Genomic DNA, 11,943 nt, shown 5'->3' with positions numbered 1-11,943 from the left:
CAAACGTGGGAGTAAGATCTGTACATATTTACCTCACATTTAGGCTGTTGGCTGATGTTTGAGTTTGACAATATTTGGTTGACGCTAGAGAAACAAAATATTCCATGTGATTATGCAAGAGTCAAAACCTTTCAACTTTTTCTTTTTTGGCGGTGATAGGAAAAAACAGACTTGCAAACAAAGGCCAACAATGGGATAGTCAAGCTTTTTATTTTGATATCTTGGGTAGTGGTTGTTGTAGAGGGTTTGTGTTGTACTTTATATCTATTATCGAAAAAAAAAGGATGACCCAGCAATGGCCTAGAAGTACAAAAACAAGGAAACAAAATACAAAACTGAACAAAAAACAAGCCCACCAGACGACCAGCCCACATGCAAACCCAACAGAAGAGAAGATTGATCGTGCTGTCACCGCCAACAATCGAGCCACTGCGTGACATAAAAACGTCACAAAAGCTGCAACCAAGAGTCAAGAAGCCGGCTTCCAGTTCATGAACACCAAACCAGATCCTAAGAGTAACTCCAATAACTTCCCCATATTTTGATTTTTCTCTATTTTAAGGAAAAATGAGGCTATTTTGCTCAAACAGATTCCCTATAACTATCCCCATTTTAGAGATAGTGAGGAAAGAGAAAACAAAATTCCCTAAATTTACAGCAATCTCTAAAATTTTAAGGAAAAATATGGAGATTTTAGATATTGTTGTAAAATAGGGAATTTGTTGGAGTTGGAGAAAAAAGAGAGGCTAAAGCTTTGACTTTTGCTTCCCTATAATACAGAAATTATAGGGAAGTTGTTGGAGTTACTTTAACGCAACACAATCCAAATCCCAAAACCATACAAAACATCAACATAACTCGCCAGCAAGGAATTGCTAGGTAGGATTGTAGGAAGGTACCAAAAGAAATTGAAAAAAAGAAAGGAATCGAGATAAGTAGCAGCGGAATCGCCGATGTGCCTATGTAAGATATGCGATACAACGCCGTATTCGGAGCTTCGAATCAGCGAACCGTATTCGGAGCTTCGAATCGGCGAACATTCTTTTAAAAAACTGATGGGGATGAAGCATGTGTACATAAAACGTGAAGAATCTGGGATTTGAAAAGCATGAGAAGATTAAGAAGATTGATCTGCATCATTCCTTGTTAATCCTATAATCTAGTCGCAAGCTTTGAGAACTTTCATCAAATGAGTTTGGCCTTGCGCAGCCTTTTTTGCACACATCAATTTGCTAAGAACCTTCATCTTGGTATATATAAGCTCCGGTATCTTTTCACTTTCAGGGATATAGTGTCAAGAGTGTGAGATAGTAAGAGCATGGATTTTCCCATGTGTACACACTTGACTGACGGATCAGTATACTTGAAGAAGGTTACCTATAGCGATCAGTATATCTAAAGAAGGTTGTCTGAGGCAGTATACTTTGCGGATCCATAAGTCTTGGGGGAGGCCTACACCAAAGAATATCCGCTTAGTGAGCCTCGGAGGAGGCCCATATTGACAAGTATCCCTTCTATAGAAGCCCATAAGAGGCTACATGGCCAAGATACCGTGATAAATGCAATATCTTATGTGATATCTCGAAAGAGAAGGAAATCATAAGGGAATCCAAGAGATATATGACCCAGATACTGTCATAATGAAGTATCCTATCATTAGACTCAGTATGTATACGACTCTGAATAGGGAAGAATCCTTATGCAATCCCCTCGAATGGCATCTCCTGAAGAAGGATGGGTTGGGCCTACATATGGCCATTATCACGGCTTGTGGTGTTCGAGTTAATCTCGAATAGCCTAAGTAAGGAAAGAGAATCCTTCTCAATCTCCTTTACTTGAAAGCAATGACCGAAATATCGTGGATATATCGATTTCGGTAAATAATCAAGAAAAATGATGAAAATCTGAAGAAAAATATGGAAATTTTATGTGAAACTTTTCGATATGTTTGTTTTATCAATTATCTATTGTATTTCAATAGAAAGTGTTGAAAAACGTTGTTACATATTAAGTTGTTGTAATTTAAGGTGGAGTAGTACATGCAGAGTCCTCTAGCATTTCTTAAAACTTAACCTAATACTCTCAAAGTCTCAATATTTTTTAATTTTTATAATAGATGAAATAGTGAATGTAATTTATTAGACCAATAAATTATTGGTGGTTGGTAAAAAAAAATGTAGTGGTAAATTGGTTGTTGATTTCATATTTATCATCATTTCTGGATCTCTTATTTATATAAAAAGATGTAACAAATAAGCATTTGACTTTGTTGCAGTAATGGTTGAGTCACTTTGATTCTCCATAAGTGCCCAGGGTTCGAGTCTTGGCTGCGTAAATTAGATTTTTGTTTGCAGTTTTCAAGTTAGTTGGGCGTGTGGGCCTCATGCTTGGGGCTGGGCCACGTGACAAATGAAAAGTGGTCCCAAATTTCGCGAGATAATCCCTAATTTCTCAAAGACTCTTTTACCCCGAATCTTATTCTCTTATATAAGGAGGCACGATGCTTCCTCTTTGGCAACGCAACATATTTTCCTTAACTCTAGCCCACTGCTTTGAGTTTATACTGACTTAATTGTCAGAGAGTCTCTGCTCCGTACTACATAGGGTTTAGACTTTGCTTTTCAGGTACTGTAGTGGCATACTGGAGAAGGGCTTCTCAGCTCTCAAGCTTAGTGGCTGCAGATTATCTTCAACGTACTGTATACAGAGATAATAAGCTCTCACAAATTGGGGCTCTCGTTGAGAGAACTCCTACAATTTCCTGCTACCATGCCATTAGGTGTTCACTCCCTGGGTTGAGAACGATCTTTATTCTACAAAAGCCCAAAAAGAATGGCAGGAAAACGTCCAAAAAACTCAGACAAGGATGGGTGACGAAGTTTCTGTTTGTGGATGAAACTGCACCACTTCGGTCACTTTCAGGATGAAAACCCTAAATATTGGAAAGCTGCACCTCTCTAGTTACTAACCTTGCAAACGGCTCATCAAATGGAGTTTTGAACTTCGAGATATCGAAGGAACGCTTCGGGATGTCAAAACTGGGCGAAAATCGGGTTGGCAGCGAGTTCCTTCTATTGTGAGCCAAATTTGACAAACCAAAATGGGTAGAAAGCTCTATCAATCTTCGTTCTAACTCAAAAGAATCAGAGTGATCGGTGGCGTCTACATCGAGATATGGCGAATGTCCCAAACCATGTCAGAATGGTGGGAATTGCATATGGCTTCTATTGCGGGAGTATTTTGGCCAAGAATATCATATAGCCAGGTGACGAGCAGTACAGGTTTGAAAGATCACAAGCCTTCTTTCCAATGCACTAAGTGGCTCATGATTTCAACATTTGAGCAAGGAGATACTCAAGAAACGCCGGCGAAGGTTACTGCACGCACGATTTCATATCAGAGGCACTGTAGGTTCTATTGCTGGCCTGTTTTGGCATAGATTTTCCAGAAATTGGGTAGCAAACTCTATGGGAGAATAGACCTATATGTTTACTTCCCAAATCAGAAGACCCCACACTTAATGGAGTTCCACTCAAGAAGAATTTGAGGATGTGCTTAAGATGGTCAGAACTGAACCTTAATGTAGAAGACTTGGATTGTGGCTCTGTTCCGGCCCCTGAAATAGATGACTCAAAGAAGTCGCCAATGTTGGAACTTTCTCTCTGTCTATTTTCCAAAACAGGAACCATTCTTCTAATCGACCCTTGGAGAGCGAGATATTTAGCATCCCGTGAAGCATGTCAAATGAGGCCTGTATCTCTAAGATGATCAATGGCGTAACTAGAGACTTGGAGTCCTATTCAGAGAGGAGCTTTATGTTCACACATGGTAGAATCCAATAAGGATTCAACTTGGAGGTTTCCCAATCCAGAATGAATTGAAGGATCGAGGTATGAAGTTGTGGACAAGCTGGCATCCCCTCAACAAGACACATAGCAGGATGCAGATTAAGTTCTCAATATACCACGAACTTGATGGGAGGAAGTAACCAGACTCCAAAAGGTAGATCATGTGTGGAGAACTTGAGGGAACCATCAGAGACGAGCAATGTTCTAAAAAACGGCCGCCTAGGCGCTGGGTGGCAAGAGGCCGAGGCGAGTAAGGTGTAATCGGTGGCATTAGGTGGAGAGAAGTTAGGCGGCCTGGGCGCCCGCCTGGGCGGTTCGGACGTCTAGGCGGTTTTCCTTTTTTTTTTTTTTTAATTTTTTTTTAATGTGTTTGCAAAAGAACAAAAGTGCTAAACCTAAATTACAAATGAAGAATTGTTGGAGAAGTTCTTTCCCGATGACCTTGAGACCCAAAGTGTGGTGACAAATGAAGAATTTTTGTTGTATAAGAGCAAAGGGGGAGGATTTGGAAGAGCATTAGCTAAGTTGGGATGTGCAAAGAATGATGACAAGTATGATCCGGGTAAGAAACTAAGACTATTTCATTATTTTATGAAAATTACAAGGCATGATATTTATTTTGTTTAACTCATGATATTTATTTTGTTTACTTATTGTTATTGTTTTGTTTGTGGCTTTGTGCATATGTAGTTGGATGGTGGTCCAATTATGGAAATGCAACACCCAAATTGCAAAAAATGGCTAGAAGAATACTCTCTTTAACTACAAGTTCATCCGGGTGCGAGAGGAATTGGAGTACTTTTGAGGGAGTAAGTGTTTTCTCTCAAATGCCTAGAAGAATACTCTCTCATAATGGTTGATTTGTTACTAACTTATCAATATATATATATATATTTTTTTTTATGTAGATCCATACAAAAAAAGGAATAGACTAGATGCTTCAAGATTGAATAATTTAGTCTATGTCCAATTCAATGCCAAGATTATCTACAAAAAGAGAAGGGCTCAAGAGTTGGGTGTAGATGTGCTACTTGGTAATGAAGCTAGCAAGGCTCAAGGGTGGATTGTGGATGGTGGTGATGAAGAAGATGACTCGGATATTATTAGTGAAATGGAGGGAGAGTCTTCGGGAGTGGATAGTGGGCTTAGGAGAAGTTCTAGAAATGTAGAGGTAAGAGAGCTTCATGATGAAGATTTTGTATCGGATGAGGACACGGAAGAGGAGGGAGAAGAAGAGGATGTTGAGTTTGAGTCCGATACCGAAGGAGTCTTGGATGGATATGGAGAGGAAGAGTTAGAGTCTTAGAGATTTAGCCTTTTAGGCTTGCAATTGTTTTGTCACTTTAGTCTTTAACTCTTTAAGTCTTTATGTATGCTTATTTAGGACTCTCTTAAAATTTGAACATTCTAGGTGCAATTTTATCACTTTAGTCTTTAATCTTTATGGATGCTTATTTAGGACTCTCTTAAAATTTGAACATTCTAGGTGCAATTTTATCACTTTAGTCTTTAATCTTTATGGATGCTTATTTAGGACTTTCTTAAAATTTGAATATTCTAGATTTTTAGGTGCAATTTTATTACTCTGAGTCTTTATAAATTTATATATTTTTATTTACATAAATAAAAGCTATAAAAATTAAATAAAAATTAAAAAATACAAAACCGCCTAGGCGCCGCCTAGGCACCCGCCTAGCCGCCTGGGCGCTCCTCCCCAGCCCACCGCCCGACTAGCACCTAGCGATTTTTCAAACCTTGGAGACGAGTAGACGACGATGCCCAGGATATCGAGAGGAAACCTGTTCTTCAGAATTCACGCACCTGAGGCTACTACCAGACGTTGCGAACGACATAGTCGTCAGCAATATACTATCGGGAAGCTTGGATTTGCACATGGCTCACAGATTATTGGGGCCAAGAGACAATACCAGTATGCCTACCTAGGAGCCACAAATTCAGAACTCAAACACTGAACCACCCTACTAGTTCAAGTAATTAGTACTCTGCAAAGTCATGAACGCTAAGAAAGCTCAAGTTGGAGTACAACATCAAAGCTCTAAAACCAAGGGACTGCCTTGTCCAAAGATCAACTCCACGGAGTCTACATGGGTAATGATAAAATTGAAGAAGTTTGATAGATTCCCTAGTGAGGTATCCTGTTTCACTAGGAAAAAAGATCCTCTATTGAATGCATACCCTGACTTTGTATGATGGAAGTGTCAGGATATAGCCCTACACAACAAAAAATGTGTAGTATCCTCGAAAGGCAAATGACTTTGCCAATAATTGCCTCAGTGTGGTGAGTTTTAAGAAGCTTGAAGAAGGGAGCGCATTTGTCGATTAAGCGTGATATAAACCGGGCGAGGGCGATGACTTTCCCCGTGAGGGATTGTACCTCATTCCTTGTCTTTGGTGGTGCCATATCAAGGATTGCCTGAACCTTCTCGGGGTTTGCCTCGATGCCTCTCTCGCTGACTACGAAGCCTAGGAATTTGTCGCCAAGTACGCCAAACACGCACTTGTCTGGGTTGAGTCGCATACCGTATTGAAGTAGGATGTTGAAGACGATGCCCAGGTTCTTGATGTGGTCTTCAATGGTGATGCTCTTGATGAACATGTCGTTCACATATACCTCCATTATTTTACCGATATGATCTGCGAACATGGCGTTAACCAGTCTCTGGTATGTGGCTCCAACGTTTTTGAGACCGAATGACATTACCTTGTAACAATATAAGCCTTTGTCGGTAGTGAAAGATGTGTGTTCTTGATCGGAAGGTTCCATGGCGATTTGGTTGTAACCTGAGAAGGCGTCCATGAAGCTAAGGAGCTTGTGGCCTGCAGTGGAGTCAACTAGATGATCGATTCGTGGCAGGGGAAAACTGTCCTTTGGGCAAGCCTTGTTCAAATTGGTGTAATCGACACACTTGCACCATTTGCCGTTGGGCTTCCTTACCATCACAACATTGGAGAGCCATGTAGGGTAGGGGACTTCCATGACAAACCCGATGTCTTGGAGTTTCTTGACTTCGGCCTGGATGGCTTTGTATTTTTCTTCCGTGAAGGCCCTTCTTTTCTGTTGGATTGGGGGGACATCTGGTGAGATGGTGAGTTTGTGGGTCAGCAGTTCTGGCGAGATTGCTGGCATATCGGCGTACGACCATGCGAACACCTCCTGTCCGGTCTTGAGGAAGGCGATTAACTCCGCTTGGAACTGCGAATCCGTTTTGGACCCGATTTTGACCTTTCTTTCTGGGCGTGTATCGGATATGGAGACCGATATAAGGTCTTCCAAAGCGTCTGGTCTCGGGAGCTTGAGTTTGCGCTTATCGTCCTTTTTGCAGCGTGTATCGTGGGCGTCTGGGGTCTTGGGATCTTCCCGTGGATCGTCGGGCTTGTCGGAGGGAGAGGGCAGGTCTGAAGCTAGGAGTACCTCTCGTCTGCCATGTCCCCTCGCTACAGTCAAGGAGTTGCATTGTCTCGCGAGCTCTTGATCGCCTCGAACGGTGAGGATGCCGCCCGGGGTGGGTATCTTCATCATTAGCATGTGTCCTTCCACAAAGCATTGGAGTCCCCAGATGGCGTCTCACCCTAGGATGACGTTGTAGGAGGAGGGATAGTCGACAACGATAAAGTGTGTTGTCATGGTGGCGATAGTGCTGCCTCCTCCGAGTGTGATCCGCAGGTTGTCGGATCCCAAGGGTTGTGTCATTTCTCCTGCAAAACTAATCAGGGGCTCGTGATCTTGACTCAGTTTCTTCTTGTCTCGGTTGAGGCATTCGTAGCAGCTGCCGAACATGACACTGACCGCCGCGCCGCTATCGACCGGGACCCGATGGCACCGATAATGGTTGATGACTATGGTGATCAAGAAGGGGTCGTTATGGTGCTTCTTTATGGTGTCCTCGCTGCGATTAAAGGCTATCGAGTTCCACTCTACCTGTGGGGTGTGGCAGCCATGGCTGAGTCCCAATATCTCCTAACCCCGAGGGCATTGGCGCTTTTGTGCATGATGAGTCTCGGGTGACCTTGGGGCGTCGCCGTGTATCGATAGGATCTGTCCGTAGACTTCAATGGCGTTAGCGCCCGTGGAGGGAGTGCGATACTGCGAGAGTTGGCCGCTCTGGATGAGGTGCTCGATAACATTTTTCAGTGCCCAGCAGATATTGGTGGGGTGGCCGGATTCCTTTTCATATGTACAATATTTACCGTTATCTCGCGGTTTTGCCTGGCCAGGTTTGCGCTTTGGTGGGCGTGGGATGATGTCCTTGTGGTTATTCCAGATATCCTCATAAGAAGCGGTGAGTGTGGTGTAAATCTCGTATCGGGGTGCCTCAAATCTCTGGTCCCTTTGTCGGGTATTGCCATATGGTGCATCGTGATACCGAATGCTGGAGGAGTTGTATTTTGGGTTCTTGGGGCTCTTCCCGTACTATTTATCTCGTTTGTCGTTGTAGCCTTGTCGCTCTCGTTGGGATCTATCATGCTGGATAGGCTTGTCCCTGGTGGAATCTTTGCTCCTACTATCTGTGGTCCTAATGGGGTTGTTGACTTGAGGGGCGCTGACTGGATGTGCGTTGGCGTTGGTATCGCGGCCAAAGGTATCGTATTCGGCCTGTGCAAAAGAAGTAGCGGCATCGAGGAGGTCATCATATGTCATAGGGGGATTGGTGTTTATTTGTAGTAGGAAGTATCCTGTTGGTACACCACCGATTGTCGGTATCGGGATTTCCTGTTGACGAGCCCTATCTAGTGCCTCATTGCTCGCAACTCGCCGTTGGAGTGCCTCTCGGAGGATGCGATTCTAGTTTGTCATATTTTCGACCTCTCGGCGAGCCGCCATGGCTGTCGCGCGCTCGGCCTCGGCCTGTGCACGTGTCTCCATGAGGTCGCGCATCGCTATTTCTAGCGGAGTGGTTGAGTCAGTGGTCATGACGGAGCGTGTCTAGGTGTTCAGGCTCTGGAACTCAAGAGTGCGTTGGACCTCAGGGGTTGCTGCCTCGTGGGGTGGGTCCCTACAGCTAGTATCGGGAGTGCTGGTAGCCATTGCCGGCGTGTTGTTCTGCCAGCAAGGAGCGAGGGGAGTCTTTCTAGCGCCAAATGTTTCAGCTGTCTCGAGAGGGAACTGATTCAGCTAAACATGGGGTGTATCGGTTTGCTACTATCGCTATCAGTCTCGCTTATCTGCAAAACAGACGAAGGTCAGAGGGAAGACTTGGTGTGCCGGCCTTCAACGCTCCAATGCCTAAGTCAGTATCGTTAAAAGATAATGATAATGGAAAGCGATAGTAAACAGTTGCCTCTTTGGGTTGTTGGAGATGACCTTAATGTAGCAGGTTTGTGGGAGCTTGGTTCCATTTCTTTCGGTGTGGGACGCTCGGGGTTCCCGATATCGCCTCGAGGGGTATCGAGACCCTCAACTAGGAGCTTTCCTTGTTTATGTATTGGCGATACGAGTCTTGTGCTTCCGATACTTGTGCCTAGGAGGTATGTGCATACCAACATCAGCATTCAAGCAGGCACTTCAACCAGGATACTTCCTATTGCAAATCAACACCAATCCCCCTACGACATATGACGACCTCCTCGATGCCGCTACAGCTTTCGCGCAGGCCGAGTACGACACTTTTGGTCGCGATACCAATACTAATACACACCCAGTCAATGTACCTCAAGTCAGCAACCCCACCGGGGCCACCGATAGCAGGAACAAGGACACCACCAGGGACAAACCTGTCCAACATGATAGATCCCTATGAGAGCGACAAGGCTACAACGACAAAAGGGACAAGTAATATGGGAAAAGCCCCGAGAAGCCATGGGAGCCAACGCCATTGAAGTCTACGGACAGATTCTAACGATACATGGGGGCGCCCCAAGAGCACCCGAGATTCATCATGCACAGAAGTGCCAATGCCCTCGGGTCCAGGAAGTATTGGGACTCAGTCACGGCTGCCACACCCCCCAGGTGGAGTGGGACTCAATTGCTTTTAGTCGCAGTGAGGACACCATAAGGAAGCATCACAACGACCCCTTCTTGATCACCATGGTTGTACATATCGCCTATATCACATACCGCCAAGCATAAGCAACGACCTCATAGGTGGACCCCGCGACATGGTTAGTCCCGCCTACGACATGCATCTGGTAGTCCGACACCCGAGTTACCTCGCTATGGTGGAGGTCGACCGGTACCTCGTAGGGAGGCCACCCTCCCATGATCTCCAAGAGACTTCAAGAGAAGTAAATATGTGTATTATGTCCCACATCGGAAATATAGAATAGAATGGGACTTCCTTTAGCTATAAAGGGAAGTCCTCCCCTTCTTGGAAAGGGATGGGATCCATGATCCCCAACTTGTATCACTACCAAAGGCTACTTGGCCTCACTACTAGTGGAATCTCTAAGTGGATGTAGCCTTACCTCAAGGGCAAGGTGAACCACTATACATGCTTGTCTCTCTCTCTCACTCTCTCCCCATCTGATCCATGCTTAGTTCCCGTTTCGTATTCTCACAGAAACATTGGAGCTAGAAGGAGGGTCTCTAAGTTTGGGTACGAGCCTCCGACCTTGAGCAAGGGTCATATACGGGAACCACCAATCATGTACGCACAAGACACCTCCGACCTTGAGTAAGGGTCATGTACGGGTACCACGAGTGACCAGGTACATGGGTACATGCAGGACACCCCACCCTCAACCTCACCCAAGCCTTCGAGCCAACGGGTACTATGAGCTTCCGGGTACCACAAGCTATCGGGTACCACAAGTCAGCGGATACTCGCGGGACCCCCTCACCTACTCCTCCGAGACTCACGAGTCATCGGGTACGCCAGTGGGTACCGAAACCAAAAGTGTGCTCAAACAGCTCTTACTCGTGCATGCAACCCTGCAGCAACTTCAGCCTCGTACGGGTACTAATCTATAATTGAATCTCATGGTAACTCTTGGGCCAAGCAATACCACTACCCATCTATAAATCAAGGTCTAGTTGCAGGAGGACCCGTGCTGGGTTTGTCTCCACTGCCATCTCCCATACTCTCCAGGCATCCATGTCTCTCCGGCAACGTCTTCCTTCCTCGATGACTCACCAGAAGCTTGACCATCCCTTGGTGACCAAATCTAAAACCCGGTAGCGTCTCCACCTCTCAGTGACAGGGCTGGGAAGTAGCTTCCGGAACCCAATTTCGCTATTTTCTAGGTCTCACTACCTTTCCCACCTCCCGGTGGTCGATCCGATGAGCACAACATCTCAGGAACTCCCCCCTTAGCGGCAACCAACCTCTTCTGCTCTCGGTGACAGAACTGTTGCTTGAGGGTGTTGGCATTTCTAACTTTGCCTAACCAACGGTATCCCAGACCCCAGTGACATTCACCGTTCAAAAAAAAAACAAGAGAAGAGAGAATGATCCCGCTCTGGACACCCAGGGAAGTTGGTTTGGACACCCAACCTACCGGTACCATCACCACCATCTCGGTGAATCACCCATCGACCCTATCTCCATGCTTCAGCAACAAAAGCCAGTACTCCCCGGTGACTCACCGATACCACATCCACATCCCGGTCAAGTCGGACCTAACCTGGAGATAAGTACCAGCACAAGCACCTGCTAGTCATGCTCGTCCTTCACCAACTCCCAGCCTGGAGATAAGTACCAACACGAGTACCTGCTAGTCGTGCTCGTCCTTCACCAACTCTACCCTCCGGGACTCAGAGGCACTCGTCCGGGGTTGAAGGGAAGAGATCTGGTCTCAGCTACTGGGATCTCTTTTGGATACCGCCAGGAGTTTGGTTCCGCTGCCCTAACACGTTAATCACCTCAGCTCTTCCCGGTGACTTCATCCGGCACCACCCATCATAAACGATCAGGGCAAGCTTCCACGCAGCCCCTTCCCGGGTCGAACCCAACTTATCTCCCCAGATAACATTGGTCACCCCCGAGCTAGCACAGCCAAACCTTCCGGGACCGATCTTTCAACAGAACTCTATGCCACCCGGGAAGCAGCACCTGTACGCAGCCCTTTGCCGGGTTCAAATTCAGACTATCCGGCACCCGAGGCAACCTACTCCACCCGGGAACCACTCACGACAAAT

The sequence above is a fragment of the Rosa rugosa genome, chromosome 2 (genome assembly GCF_958449725.1).
Source record: "Rosa rugosa chromosome 2, drRosRugo1.1, whole genome shotgun sequence".
NCBI lineage: Eukaryota > Viridiplantae > Streptophyta > Magnoliopsida > Rosales > Rosaceae > Rosa > Rosa rugosa.
The sequence above is the reverse complement of the archived record's forward strand: the minus strand, read 5'-3'. Positions refer to the sequence as shown.